This window comes from Microchirus variegatus (assembly GCF_963457635.1).
Source record: "Microchirus variegatus genome assembly, chromosome: 14".
NCBI lineage: Eukaryota > Metazoa > Chordata > Actinopteri > Pleuronectiformes > Soleidae > Microchirus > Microchirus variegatus.
The window spans coordinates 11,274,449-11,289,999 of NC_139815.1; the positions used below are offsets into that span (position 1 = coordinate 11,274,449).

At 38.1% G+C, this 15,551-nt stretch overlaps 1 protein-coding gene across 1 annotated transcript in view; it reads right to left on the reverse strand.

Moving 5' to 3' along the window:
• glceb (glucuronic acid epimerase b) overlaps positions 1-14,610 on the reverse strand; it is a 45,884-nt gene extending 31,274 nt beyond the window's left edge. Inside the window, exon 1 of the mRNA XM_083901247.1 lies at positions 14,472-14,610. The gene's annotated coding sequence lies outside the window, so the exon portion shown is untranslated. The remainder of the gene's footprint in view (positions 1-14,471) is intronic.
• Between the last annotated feature and the right edge of the window lie 941 nt (positions 14,611-15,551).

The following is a 15,551-nucleotide window of genomic DNA, read 5'->3' on the forward strand; positions in this document are numbered from 1 at the left end:
CAACTGCTCAGGGATGTAGACAGTAAATTCTGAAGTTATATAAATGGTACTTTGCATATATTTGGGGGACTCTGCTGCTCTATTTTTGTTCGTGTGAAATAATGCAACTCGGTTGCAGTGGCTTACGCTCCTGCTGGGTACAACAGTTTGCCAACAGTTTACTCCCTTCTTTCATATGCAGAAAGTGCACTTTCATTTGTGACTCCCTGAAATAGTATGCACTTTCACACTTTATAGTTTTTCCCAAAAGTACTGGATTGTATTGTTGGCAGAATACCATGCGTCATTGTCAGTAGATCCTTCTTGCAATAACAGAATGAACAGGTATGAGATAGGTAGAGATAGAGACAGTGCTCATCACTATACCACTATACCAATAAGCCACAAAAAACGGCAATAAAGCTGGTAAGGCACGGGGATTGTTCACAATCTTATTGTGGATGCAACAAAGCTGAAAGTGGAAAACTTAGATCCATCATTTTAACTAGGGCTGCACGATATTAGGAAATCATGCGATAACCTAGATGTCGCTTACAAATAAATTATTAATACAATTGTTTTGTATGTATATTGGTATACAGTTAACACTAAGATGAATTATACAACAAAAACAGAAAAAAAATAGTAATTTTAGTCATACTTTAATGTCATATACAGTCATGTCTGTCAAATTCTGTGATTATTGGAATGAAGTGATGCGACTTAAAGCTGCTCTTATAGATAAGCGAGCTGTCAATGAGTTTAACTCAGGCAACATGTGTATGTAATGCTCAAGCATGTCTTGAATAAACCTGGAGTAATATTTTTTTTTTTACAGCAGATATTTCTTAAAATTAAATATTAGGACAAACACAGGATTTACCAGTAACATTAATTAAGGTTCCACTCCAGTATTAAAAGAGTTCACGTAGATCACGTTAATACTTGATACCTGTAGAGGAGATTTAGAAATAGAAATAATTATCCTCTATTGTCGTTATAGCATTGCTTACACAACAAATCTAATGACCTAAGACTTCTGCACAGCACTGTATAATAAAAATTGTCACCACAGGTGCAGCCTCTCCTGCAGCAGATATTTCTGTTTTTTTGTGTTATGAGAAGCATTTAACTCATTGTTTACCCAAGTTACCTTTCACTCCAACCCGTGTGTGTCTCTGCTCATACACGAGATACAGAACTTGGCAGGTAGAAAAGAGAGTGGAGACATGACATGAGAAAACAAGCCAAATACAAGAGCCTGTTGATGTTAATGATTGTGTGAAAGTTTAGGAGCGAGTCGCGCTGCAAACCAACATTTATCTCAGTTCAAGCAGGTGTTGTTCAAGCGCCTTGTGGATGAAGATAGATTTACAATATATCACGCAGCCCGAATATTAACATAGATCTATGGAAGGTCATTGTGCTGCTAATCAGATCCGATGCGCTTCACACCATATTTAATCTCCATATCTTACAAAAAGATGGAAGATTGCAACTAATGGCAATTTTAATTACCAATTATCCATTACCAATTCATTGTTTCATCTTAAAATTGCTCAATTTGTCAAACCAACACTAAAAAGAAAAGAAAAACAGACTGCATAATATAGAAAATGGAAGCAGCATGGCATTGCTGCTTGAAAATTGCAGTCGGTGTTTAATCAAAGTCAAAATAACTGCCAAGTCATTTTCTGTAAAACATCTAATCAAGTAATTATTTCAGCTCAAACATGGAGTAGATCATTCCGCTGTATAAATAATCGACACAGAGACTAGCATTTCCCGACGTAGCCTCCTTTGAAGCAGAAGACGAGCGCGGAAGAACATGTTTGGTCTTTCACAGGAAGGAGGAAGGACATTCCTGCAAAGCCCCAAAGTACAGCAGGGAAAATGACACAACAACATGCCCTATTGGCCTGAATAACAGCTCTGAACTTTTTAAGCAGCACAGACACCTCGGTGTGAGCTCTGAAAAAGAGGAGGGCTGTGTCACAGCTGCCTTTCACATGAAGACAAGACTTGCATCTTCAAAACCTTGTTAGTTCTCTGAAAAGGCCACCGACTAGTTTGGAATATTAAGTAGCTTATGCTGTCGGAAATCAAAAGGATTTCGGTAGAAAGTAGGAAGCTTCAAAAAAAGCTTTGATGGTATATATATCGCTCAATCTCTGGCAGATATGACAGAATTGAAAAATAAAGACAGGGAAACAAAGAGCTCCAGAGAGCTGAGGGTGGGAGAGGTTATTCTTCTCTCCGAATTTGGCATATACACATATCATATTATTCCACAATCAGTGAGTGCTGCTCTTAAAATGTCAAAATTTCCAACTGAAAAAAAAAAAGACAGAATCGGAAATAGAAAGTGGGACACCAAAATGTTTCGGGTCATTGATCATAAAAGGCACACTCAGTTCTCACTTTCAGTAATGTCAAAATGCAGACTGCATTTACAGCATTAATAAGTAAGATACCCATGCTATAATGTCTAGTATATCTGCTTCTCTATTCTCTAAGTGAATATGGAGAAAACCAAATGTGCTGCAATTTGGGCGATTCACTCTCAGTTTCTGGTCATTCCTCCACTGGGTGGGGAACATCAAAATGAAAAAAAAACCATATAAAATGTTGTGAAAAAGAGGAGGGGATGAAGGAAAGAAGCACATTAGAAATCTTGCCATGGCCTGTTTATGGATGAGAAAGCTTTTTTGTTCGATTTTCTCCGGACAAGTCTAAGGTCAAGTTTCTAATGAAATGATTAGATCATCTGAGGTCTAAGCAGAAAGACTTAAGGAAAACTACAAGATTGCACTGAAAGACCTCCAAAGGGTGTGCGCTGCAGGTTTTTGTGGCTCGACTAAGAAAACATGTTGATTTAATCATGAACACTCCCTTTGCAGTAAAGTCAGATCACTTTGCAAGGAGATTTGCCTGATTATATGTCTTGCAAAATGTCTCCTTTTCCTAAAATGATTTCTGCATGTGCAGTGCTTGGTTAAAGTATCTCAGATTGTCTAGAAAAGGTATTCATAGGAAAAAGGCACATCAATTAAACAAGTAAATCTATATCTAAGTTTCATACCATTTTAATTACATCTGTATGCATTTATATGCATTTTCAATATATGTCACAAGCATTAACAGTAGGGTTACGTTGGTGAATTTATAACCCTGACTCCTTGACGCTCTGAACCAACTTGCAATGTTCAATCAAAACTGCCCACGCTATTACTGTGGCAGTCAAACAAACACCACCGCAATACACCTAACTGCAAAGCACTGGGGTAGTTCAGGTTACCTATGAGACCTAAGAGATCTCTCACAATTTAAACGCTCTTGACAAACAATACTGACATCGCTGCAACAACTCAGACATAAACATTTTACCTACTATATTGGGGATGCACCGAAATAAAAATTGTTGGCCCAAAACACCGAAGGAAATTATTATGCCAATGCTGTACCAGTGTTTTTTTGATTCTAATTTTGCGGTTATGGCTGGGACTGTGTGTACTTCCCTCACTAAAGTCAATTGGATAGATTAATATTCATGCTACAAAGAATAAACCAATTAAGAATCTATGAAATTATTCAGGAGCATCTCATCAAACATATCAGACAACAAGGGTGCATGCCCCCCATCTGGTGCAGACAGACACATCACACAGCACACCGCTTGGAGACGGAGAAGTGCACAACGCAGCCTGGATAATTTCTCTACGCGCTGCTTTATCCCCACATCCAAGTATGATGATGATCTTTATGACGAGGATCGAGTACAGTCGCGATGAAGTGCAGTGGAGCCGAGTGAATGTCGCGGGGAGTTATAATCTGCGATGCATGCAGCCAAGTTTCGCTTTTGCACAGAGAGACTTTCCAGCATTTAATAGGTGCTGTTCCACCGTGTACTCACAGACTCTAGATGCAGTTTTTGCATGCGTCGTCACAACATCCTGTTTCAGTCGTTTTGTTTTGGTGTTAAAAGTCTTCCGGATGAAAATTTCGGTAGCCGAATTTTAGGTGCACCTCTATTATATATTGTATCTGGATAACTACAAAATTGTCTGGCTTGGCTAAAGGTGTACCTAATTGACAACCTGATAATAGAAGCTTGTTTCTGTGACAGGTAATGATACTAAAACTAGTGCTGGGCACGTTAATGTCGGTAACGTTAACGCATGATGCGTTTCATACATGACGACTGACCGGCAAAAGACGTGCTTGACGTCACGTTTACGGCGCATGTGTCTTTTTGCCGTCAGTCATCATGGAAACACTGCATGCGTTAACATTGACGCCGATAATCACCGTTAACGTGCACAGCAACAATTAAAACATTTCTTAATTCTAAAGTTTAACTATTGCCCCACCTTTATAGCTTTATGTCCATTATATGCATCGCAAAAATAAGGCTCTTCCCTTGGCTGGACAGTCGCACTCTCTGTTACATTCGATGGATAAAGGTGGTTTGTAGACATGACACTGAGACAGCCACGGCCCATCAATACCACCACTGCTGTCAGTGCTGAGCTGAATGGATAATGTGCTACTCAGGCATGGTGTATGGATCAGTATAGGCAGTGAATAAGTAGAAGAGACATGCTCGATCCCAAATGGCAAAGCAAAGCCTATTTATTTGGCTGTGATTTCTCTCTGTGTAATTTTAAACCCTATACTGTAGTCAGCATTCCCAGGCCTTCAGACTTCAGCATAATTCCTCATGACAAGGCAGATAAAAACATTTTTAAATTAAGCCCCAAAAACGGGAATCATTAAATGCTCATGCAGAAATAAATCATAATTAAACAGCTTGCATATGCTCTTTTCTGGACAAGTAGTAAAGTAGAGGTTATGTAAGAAGAAAGAAACTGTACAAGGATAACGTTTCTACTTTGCGGCAGAATTGTGAGTTATAAAACAGTAATTAAACTGGAGGAAATTGTCTTTGAATTCAGTGAATTAAATTAGCTTTTGTCCAATCACCTGCTGAGTTTTACAACTAAACCAACTCGTTGGAAGTTAATTGAACATTTGATTTTTGTGAGGCTGAAATCAATAGGCAATTTAAAACGTTCCATTCATGGATGTCTGTGAATTGCATGGACTGGAGAATCGAGAAAGAAAAAATAGCTAGCCATCATGTCATAATGGTAAAATTGTTAGTTGCTGGAATAGCTCAAGGTTATTTTTGTCAGATTTTCTGACCACCACCATGAAATGTATGAAATGTTTGAGACAAGAAAATATTACAGAATTTTATTTATTTACTTTTCATTTATATAGGCAATACTGATATTACAGCTTTGAGTGTCCCCTATCGATATGATGTAGGTTGTGATTTTTTTCTCCTTTTACTAGATTCAATCTGCATTGCCTTTATCTTAAAATAGGTCCACATAGCTCACATAATCAATGCAGCATGGCAGACATGAGCATTCCACGCTCACATTCTGGTCACATGACACTGGCGGTACACATTTCTCTTTACAACTTGTGCTTAGTGGAGCATTTATGACATTTATAGTTGGATGGTATTGGATTTTTAGGATTCTTGTTCTTCAATATCTGAGCCTGTGATTTTGACCAGTATTGGACCAATCCAAATAATGAAAACCAGAAACAAGCGCTGATAAAGTAGGTGGAGTAACTGCTGCAAATGACTGCAGGGAAATCCTCCTAGCAGTATGTCCCACCAATCTAGTCAAGTCTCCTAGGCTGAGGTTGTGCCTCCCACCTCAAAGAAAGGAAAATGTAGTGCAAAGGCCTGTCAATTTCTCACAATGGGCTAAAAAAGGTTTTTGCACCATAGGAAATATCTACAATGAGACAGAACTGTGATCTTTTCAAGATCTGAAGAACTGTTCTAACCTGCCAACTCAACTCAGGGCAGCCCTCAGGGTTTATGGGGTTGCTTGAGAACAGCCATAAAGGATAGGTCACTCATTATCACTGAACTAGGGTCCCCCGGGGGCATGATTTCTGATTTGTATACTTATTTACTTGAAAGTATAAAGACCTTCCTCTATAAGATCTTTGGAAGAAGGGTGTTGCAGAAAATAGTCCTGCTTTTGTTTGGGGATCTGTCTTGGCCGATATCAAATTGTCATCTCATAATAAATCCTGATCACAAACACATTCGATGGGCATAGTTCATATTGAACATACTACTACTTGAACATATACTAGATGATTACGTGTGCACCTTGTGTTTCCTGGGGGCTCAAGGTACCTTCCTTTATGTTTTGGGAGTGCCCACTTGTGGCAAATGTTTGGAAAGCTGTGTCAACTGTTAAATATGCGTTTGATTAAGGACTATCTGGGCTATTAAAAGAAAACATTTGATCACACAAAAAAAACTACATTTGCAAGAAGTGCATTCAAGTGTGAATGTCACAGATGTACAGCAAAGTAGGGTCGAGTAAGGGTTTCTTTGGTCAGGGTCTGGTTTTGCACTATTAGAGGGTGTGGAGTTATAAAGATGACTATTAAAACAATTAAGAAAAAATCATTCATTCATTGATAGCTCTCATGAGAGTGATTGTAAAATGGTCCAGTCCAGAGGCGTTTTACTACACAACCTTAATGCTCAGGCTGAACCCTTATCCGTTATCAAATGGAACGGACATTCATAAATTCATCATTTGCACTCTTAAGGCCTTTGCACATCATAAGCAATGCGACTCACCAACAGCAAGGAATTGGAAATAATTTGGAGGTGAATTTTGATGCACATCAAGAGCAATCTGATAAAGAAAATAAATAATACAGAAAACGTAGACCCCTCAACCACAGCAACCACATGCAATCTTACTCTTTCAAATAAAAGTCAAAAGATATACACACTACGCCACTGCTTTCTACCGAAGGGACGTAACTCAGAGCCATAAAAAGGCAACTCATTTAAAAAATAGCCTACAATATATTTTACATGAATATTCACACAACTCCCAAAGTATATACATTAAGGCGATTAATACTGCAAATACAAGGAAGTGCACAAAGAAAATAATACCAACCATACTAACGAGTACAGCGCTTAACTTACTTAACCTCTTCTTCACAGTAAAACAAGCTGACAAACACCCTAATTGACCAAGGTAAGCCAGAGCTATGGCGCTGCGTAACTGAAGACGCTACAGAGTCACAGAGTTGTTATTACGCACCGCAGAGGAAGCATCGATTTACAGCGAGTTATCATACTTTTTTTTTTTTCAAAACAAGTTCTTTTTAGACCAATAGTGACATATAAATAAATTTAAATGGGTTTTTAATAATTTGGTACCTAAGAAATCTCAAATGGCACAGATGGTGCCAAGCTGTGCCAAAAGTGAGAACGCCCAGACATCTCTTTAATAAAACCTCTGTAATTTCACTCTACTTCATTTCAGCAGCATCAGACTTTGCACATGTCCACATGTTGTTATATGACCTCCATGTGTTTTTAAGCTCATACTGCATATTTTAAAAGGTGATATTTGCTTTAAAATGCAATATTTTTTTAGGCGAGAGAAAAAAATCCTTCAATTATGCTGTGTTCCATGTACATTTACTCTGATACAGTGGCATCTACAGTGAAACTTACACCTCTGGTAGAATCTCACAAGTGTTATCTTCATTTTGATACCAAGATAATCCACATAGAGCTTGTAACTGCAGAGGTTTACTCTATTTAGTTTGGGCACGTCATTTTCGAGCAGGGACTCCAAAAAGAGGGTCAGGGAAGAAGTGGTTAATAGTGAAATTCAACTGTCAAAATAGGTGACAATAAATTCATCGATTAATCATTGCAGCACTGTTCCTGATGCATCGCTGCCCTGAAGCAGGAGATGAACTGTGCTCTAGACCAGGGAAAACTTGTTCTCATGTTGACAGCACTTTAGATAGCATTGTGTGGCTACATAGGTGGCTGCACAACTGATGCTCTGCTTGTTAAACCCACTGATGCTCTGCTGCACACTCGCTTACACTTTGCCTACAAACAGATCCATTTCCTCTTCAGTATTCTCCAGCTTCCCTGTACAATGATGTGCCCATACGGTATGATTATTTCTCAGTCACTACATTGGAACATAATATACAGGAAACGTGTATGCAGTTTTAAAATGACAAATGTTTTGGGAAGAAAAACAGCTTCTACAGATTACAGTGTAAAGTATTTTGTGTGTCTTACCCTTACGGTGCTTTTCCATGATACAGTTCTAGCTCTACTGAATTTGAATATCAAGCACATTGTTTTCCATTACTTCATAGCATCTCCTCCACGTGGGTGGGGCGGTCATAGCACAGCTGCACTTAACCGCCGTGACATTGTTTTATACGAGACACAAACACACAAAAAGAGAGGACACTGAGGTGATGTGCCCCAAGACTTTTGCACAGAACTGTAAATCTACCAGCTTATATAATATCAATATGCCACGGTGCAAGTGCACATGGGTATTAAGAGGAATGGGAGATGGCACTATTTTGCATTTTGCTCCCAAGATCATAAACCTTTTTAAACCATGCACCTGATGCAGTTTTTTTTCATCATTAGCAAAAGCAGATTTAGAAATACCATAAATATAAAAAAAAATAGAGCCCTCTATCACAAAGCATAAGAAAGGTTGGATGGATTGAAATTTTGAAGGCTGAAACACAAAGGTTTAAATAAAATAAAATTTGTGAAGGTAACAAAAAAGTTTTAGCTTTTTCTTGTCTCGGCTACATGAAGGACAACAATTCTTTGGAAAAGAAAATGACACATGAAGTCTGGAGTGAGTAAAAAAGGGAGTGAATAGCACTGATGACATGATCAACTTTGGTTGCACAGCATAAGCTGAGAGACAGAACGGTGGTGTTTCAGTTCATTGCCACTGAATAGAAATCACAATTCAAAGCTAGAGACAATTGTGGCTGACAAATAGTGCTATATTATCGGCTTTAATTAAGCAGTGCAGTGAGGTTCTCGGGTTCAGGCACTGATAATGTGATAGACGGTACAGAAGGCAAAGGCACAAATCTTCCACACATGATCACGAGCGGGCCAACCAGAGCATCTCACTCCCCACAGGGGGTTACAATTCCTTGGAAAGCCTATGCGGACAAACCAGCGCATAATCCTGGCTGCACACAATACAAATGCAGTGTTAGACAAATGTCTCTGGAAGACATCTGTACAATGAAAGCCAAAAAGTGTGAAGCATAAGGAGATGGGAGCATAGTTGTTCACTCCATGCCTAAGGGCATCTGGGGCCACTCTCTTTTGTTGTATGGGGTGGCTGGTGCTTAGCATTGAGGAGCGCTATAGAAGAGGATGCATGGGGGAGGGTTGTGGCTACAAAGTATGCAGACATGAGTGGAGTGTGTGTGTTGCCTTTGAAGCAGGGCATATTGGATGTACTGTGAGGGTCAAGGTTTAGAATAGCAATGTCCCTCAAAGAGACTGGACTCATCTGGCTGCCTAAATCCACAGCCAAAAGTGAACTGAAGAATGTAGGCTAGAGAAACAAGAAACATGTGACCTAAAAGTGAACAAAAGCAGTCACTATGAAGGGCTGGTTGAGTAGAACACTGTTAAGATCTTAGAAAGCTCAAGAAATGAAGGTTTGAGGACTGCCAATAAACTTGGCTTGGTGAAAACTATTAACAACATAAAAACAAGGCAGACACAAAGATACAAACTGTGTTGCAGCAATTGGCCAAATGCTACTATAGTAAAATTTCAAAATCCTGAGAAGGGGTTGGCATCATAACTGAATTTTGTTGTGACACAATCCCAATAAACTTCCTTGATCCTTGAACATAACCATCATCAAAATTGATCCCTAAGCACTATAGCAGACAGGAGTTGAAACTGAAGTTGAACTGCAGTTCAACGCCAAGACCAGACTATGTAAAGAGTAGTTGTAGAGCTCGTTTTGGGATTGCACACTTACATTAAGTGTCTCATAGTGGTGGACAGATTACCCCAATTTTCCTTTGCTAAAATTTGAAGATCAACACGTTTTCTGGATTTTTAAGCCGGATTGTTCGGTTAGATTTCGGGACGTCGCGTCCATGACACTCACTGTCAATCAGTGCATGGCAGTCTGTCAACGTCACATTGGAACCTCGTCAGTGCAGGTAACCAAAAAAAAGCACTAGGTACCAGGTACTACCAGCCAAACTGTATAATGGAAAAATGCCAAAAGTTATTATCAGAAAATATTTAAATGGTTGCTACATTGATGGAAAGCAACAAGTACAAGGCCACATTCTTCACTTGTCTCTTTTGTAAATTTTCTGACCTTTCTACATCACATCCAAGGTTTGTTTTGTGGGATTAGTGAGGCTATGTGTGGTAAATTTAAGATGGCATCCCAAGTGTCTCAAAGAGTCAAAACAAAAAGAAGTAAAGTCAACGGCAAGAAAAACCCTCAAGTTACAAATAAATTGAGTTTTTAATGGGGCCCAAAAAAAATCAGGACGCCACAAATCAATCAAAAGAAGGACAGAGCAATGTCCCCCAAATCTAACTGACAAAGGCAAACAGATGGGAGCGTTTCAAGAGCATGCGGAGAGAATCAGCCTCATGCAAACCCTTCCTGTAGAGATGTATGAAAAAGATGAACCTATTCATGTAAAAATATTCAGTCTCCCAAGATGAGAAATCAAATCATTCAGCCGAAATGTATGATGATTTGATAAGTAACAGAAAATACTAGTGTAATTTGAAGAATATATCACTGAACAAAGAATGCCGTGTGTGTTATCACTCTGGTTGATGCATTGCAGGCACAACACAAGATAATCATTACTTCTGCTAATTAGTCACATCTGCTGAAATTATCTTTTGCTCCGATGATATAGTGATCACGAGTTGAATAATTCAAGCTACAGACATACAAATGCCATAAACACAAATGTGTTATCTTTCAGTTGATCTTGCTCCTGCTGATTCGAGTTGAGACAAACATGTTAGGACTAAAACTGTAAGCATAACAATATGTGATGAAAAGGGAACTACATAATTTAGAGGGTGCAGTTCAAAGGCAACATAGAGAGGTCTCAGGTTTTAAGGATAGTAATTACTATTGTGTGTTCAAAGCAGAAGCCTGGACACGTTACAAGCTGCATAACTGGTTCCTACACAGCTACGTCTGCACAGTACAAATACCCCAGAAAAAAGGGAGAAAATATATCATCAAGTTCAACGAATCAACCTTTTCAAACATGACTCATGTTCTCTGTCCTGTGCTCTTCAAACAACCCACTCATTTAACATAAGAAGAGAGAACCTCAGCCACAAGGACACTTCATGCAGTGTCGTGAAATGTGCAGATTAAGGGCGCTCATCAGGGAGGAGACTGAAAATGGCTTTGGAAGGACATACAACAATAAATCAAAGCGGAGACATAAAACAAAACTCTGGCAAATTCAGCAGATAGCAACAGACATTTGATATTTTCTGAAGATAGTGATGGTTTAAGACCATTTGTGACTTGTGAATGCCACACAGTTAAGTATTGTAAAGTTGTGTAAATAAATACACCCAGCCAAGAAACCAGATGCTATGAACAACATACCCGGGGGGCAGAGCTGTATCTCTGCCTGTGTCGATGGATAATGGAGTATAAACTAAAAAGGAAAGTGAGATTCTAGTAGGACATTCTTCAACGATATATGGGACAAGATGCAAGACTACATTCAAGTTATGTCGGTCTTAATATGCAAACATAAAACATTTAATATGCAACAGGGAGGAGTAACTTCAGAAGAAGTACATTTTGCACCGCAGCGCAGGAAATACATCTCGAAAACATCTCAGAAGGGCTGATAGAACTGTTGATTGATACCACAGTCTAAAGGACTACTTTGTCAGGAGTGGATATCTCATTTGACACTGCCTCTGCGATTGCATGGTATGTTTTCAGACAGTTCATGGATCCATCCATCCATTCATCTTCTACTGCTTTAACCTCCACATGATGGTGGTGAAAGGCAGGGGTACAGTCTGGACAGGCCACATAGAGACAAACCATCAACGTTCACATACACACCTGCTGTTAATTTAGAGTGTTCAATTTTCCTAATTCACAAATTTGACCAAATCAAAATCTTGCAATCTGATTGATTGGTATAAGCAGCGTATCTAGTATTAAAATGTACAACAGTGTTTACCTAAAATAATCAATAGTTTTCTGTCATGTACCAGTGTTTCACCATCTTGTTTGTAGGAATGTATATTGCTATACTATGTCATACTGGTATGAAATATTTTATAGGGTTACACACTGTGCATGGGTAAGTCATGTCCTTATTAACATATATGTGAGGAATTTCAAAATGGTGGAATTTAAAATAGTTCACAAGCGGATCTTTCAATATTTGAGGTTAAAAACTAAAAATAAAGTGTGTCATGGTTACTGTTCCCACAGAAGCACACTTTCTATGTTTGTGTATTAAGACCCACATAACTTTAACGTAGTATTGTCCCACATACAATATAGTTGAAGAATGTCCTACAAGAATATGGTTTTCTTTTACAGTTTATACACTATTGTTGGACACAGGCAGAGATACAGCTCTGATCCCTGGGCTTGTTACTGTTTTGTTCATAGCTTTTTCCTTTCAGTCAGTAATCAGAAGAAAACAAGGAGAAACGGTATGTCCTGGAATAAGCCATAATCATATTCAGCCGTGTGGAGTATTCTAATTGTATTCACATTGTGTAGGCATGTACTGTACATCTTAATTTGATTGTAACCTCCTATAGCATATCGTATACGATAATATCATGATTGTTGTTGAAAATAATGGAGAGAGTAATCAATCTCTAGTTTAAATCAGGGTTACCACGGAAGAATAATGAAAAGGTGCAACTTGGTGATGTAAATCAAGAGCGCCAAGTATTTTTTTTATTTCTTATTTCAATGCTGCTTTCCATTATTTTTGCAGCAATATTTGCTTCTTCTGCTCTTTTGAGTAATGGTATTTCCTCATCTGTAGACACATTCCACCTCTCATCTGCGTGGCTATAATTTTGTCCACCATACCGATGTTTCAGTAACAGAATTTCTAAACATCACACTGTGTTTGCTGAATCTATTTACATTGCACGTATTCACATTTTAGATCACTGTCAAGTTTATCTCCTTCCTCAAGCACGGAACCTTATAAGCTAGTTAAAGATTTTCTGTGTTTTTATTCAGGGCTTTTAAGTGCAACTTGAAATGTACATAACAACAGGCTGATGGAAACACACCAAGTGACTATTACTTTCAAGAAGATTTTGAGCTGCTTAAACGGGGGGATTTTGAATTTAAATATTATTTAAGTCATTAATTGTTGGATACAGATTCAATCACTGGGACCATTTTCTCAGAAAAATGTCCCCTTTAGCATTTATCCAAAAATTCATAGACTGCTTGTCTCGACGAACGGCATCCACAAATCAATTTTAATGATAACCTGTTTACTGACACAGACCAAATCCACATTCCAAGCAATCCAAGGCGCTCTGAAGAACGTTCGCATACGAACACTTTTGTTTAAATGTTCAGCGTTGTCTTAATAATGATATATATATAAATATATATGGATATATATCCGTAAATATATATATATATATATATATATATATATATATATATATATATATATATATATAAACATACATACATATATACACACATACAGATACATATATACATACATACATACATACATACAGATATATATATACATACATACATACACACACACACACACACACAGACATATATATATATATATATATATATATACACACACATATATACATATATATATACACTGTGTATATGTGTGTATAATACACACATACACACACGTGTATATATATATATATATATATATTTTTTTTTTTTTAAACTACACGAGATCACTTGCTCACTTTACTTTTAGCGTCCAAACTTCTGCACAGTGCTGTGGCTCTTAAGTTGCAGCAGAGTAAAAACATATTTAGCGGATTCAGCTAACTTTGATTAAAACCAAAAAAAAGACAAGTGGCACAGGTTGAGTTAATCCGTTTCTAAACCGATCCATTCAGAAAAAAAACAAAACGCCTGTCATGGCTTCCTCGTGTAGCCACCTCATCACAACCTCTCCAGGAGGACAATAAGGTAAAGCGCACACATTCAGAGGCGACATTGTCAGCTAGCTGGTAAACCAAACAAACAACCAACACTTACTTTATCTCTAGCACTTGTGTTGTTAGCATAGTAGCTAACAGGGGGGAATGCATTTTAAAGATAGTCAACAATGAGAATTGAAGTTACTGCACTCCTCTGCTTCCGCTGACACAAGTCGACAATAGCAGGGTTTAAATCACATACATGACTGTTTCGCCGGGATATACTGTGACTGACAGGGAGGGGAAAGCTGGTGGGTATTTAAACGTGTCTGTGTTGATATAAAAGTCAACTGTGGTAAATATCAGCTAGCGCTGCATGTCTGGACAGAGGACGACAACAAGACGCTCCAAACCTTACCTGGAGGATTGAATGTGTCCTGAAGAGCAGGACGTTGTTCCGTGACGACAGTGGGAATTATCTCGGCTTCGTCGGTTAGTTCTAAACAGTCCTGCTTTAGCTCAAGCTGAACCATGGAGCTACCAGCGCGACCGTGGACCGAGTGTTCTGTCTCCCTGCCACAAGAGCCACTGACTGACTGCAGCTCCTGATCCGCTTCTCATTGGGAAGGATTTTTGATATCGCGAGATCTAGCGAGGGGTGCGAGATTTCTATGGACCAATCAAAGCCTTGTGCTGTGTTGTGTGTTGAGCGTCATATGCAGGAATGAAAAAAAAAAGAAAGAAAATAATAATAATATTAAATATACATATATATTCTCATTATGTATATTCATATATATGTATGTGTATTCAGTTGCATACAGTTTGTGACAATAGTACACAGAATTTCTAAATAAAAGTGTCCGTTTTAACATGACAGTAAAAACGTATTTATGATGCAAAATTAAAATTATTATAAAAAAAAAAACCCCCATAAATAACTGATTATAACTTGACAAGAAGTAAAACATATGTAACATATATAAATATTAATATAAAATACATACATAAAGTAAAATAAATCAGTGCTAGTAAGTGCTATAAAATACTACCATCCTCATTCCATCCAACATGTACATGAAAAACAGCAGCTACATGTTTAGGGAATATCTCGATAAAGCAGTTACAAGTGTAATTTTAATCTAGGGAATCAAATTATTCTGATGCTATAGTTGAGAGTTGTTTGTGTAAGCCCTAGATTAGATTAGGTTATAAATGTGACTCGGCTGATGTAAATTGTCAGTTTTTGTGGCAATAAAGATTCATTCACATCCACAGCTTGTTGTCATGTCAAATGTGTTTTTGTGTCTGGTACATTTCTCCAAATGCTAAAACAAAACAAGACTTTCCCCACTCTTCAGATGTACATTGATACCAAATTGTGTCTAGTACATGATGAGAATGAATAAAAGAAGATGAGATCATCACAGGCAAACAGAACAGTGGTGCAGCACACGGGTGATGCAAGACTGCAACATCTTTCCTTTGAAAAATGTTT